The sequence below is a fragment of the Acyrthosiphon pisum genome, chromosome X, assembly GCF_005508785.2.
Source record: "Acyrthosiphon pisum isolate AL4f chromosome X, pea_aphid_22Mar2018_4r6ur, whole genome shotgun sequence".
Taxonomy (NCBI): Eukaryota; Metazoa; Arthropoda; class Insecta; order Hemiptera; family Aphididae; genus Acyrthosiphon; species Acyrthosiphon pisum.
The window spans coordinates 1,923,837-1,924,328 of record NC_042493.1 but is presented as its reverse complement, the minus strand read 5'-3'; positions in this window follow the sequence as shown (position 1 = coordinate 1,924,328).

Here is a 492-nt window from a genome sequence, read left to right as displayed (position 1 = left end):
TTTAAAGTTACACCAAAAACCAAAATCAATTTCTCGAAAACAGATTTGCGAAAAATCCCGTTTTCATAAATTTTCTTTTGTTTTTCACGGCGCATTTGAAAACTATTGGAAAAATTTTACTTTTGACCCCCAAAGTACCAACTAGATTCTCTTTCCTATCAGAAAAGGTACTGTTGAAGAAAATACAAGCACTTTTACTGTCCTAAAAGGTGATGACCTTAAGTATATAATATACTTATGTCTTCTAAGTATAGGTAATTAAATTTTAAACTACTAGATTAAATATTTCTTTAAAAAAAAAGTTGAGTAACTTGATTTAAGTGTGAGCTTTGGGGGAGGAGTCTAACGTCTAGGCTGTTGGCGCTTCATGGTTCCGTCTCTGAAGGGATGTCCCCGAAAAATGCAGAAATCGATGCATATTGAAGAATCCAAAATACAGTAAAACCTGTGTAAAACGGAAACGGTTGGGACCGGATATTTTTTCCATTTTAG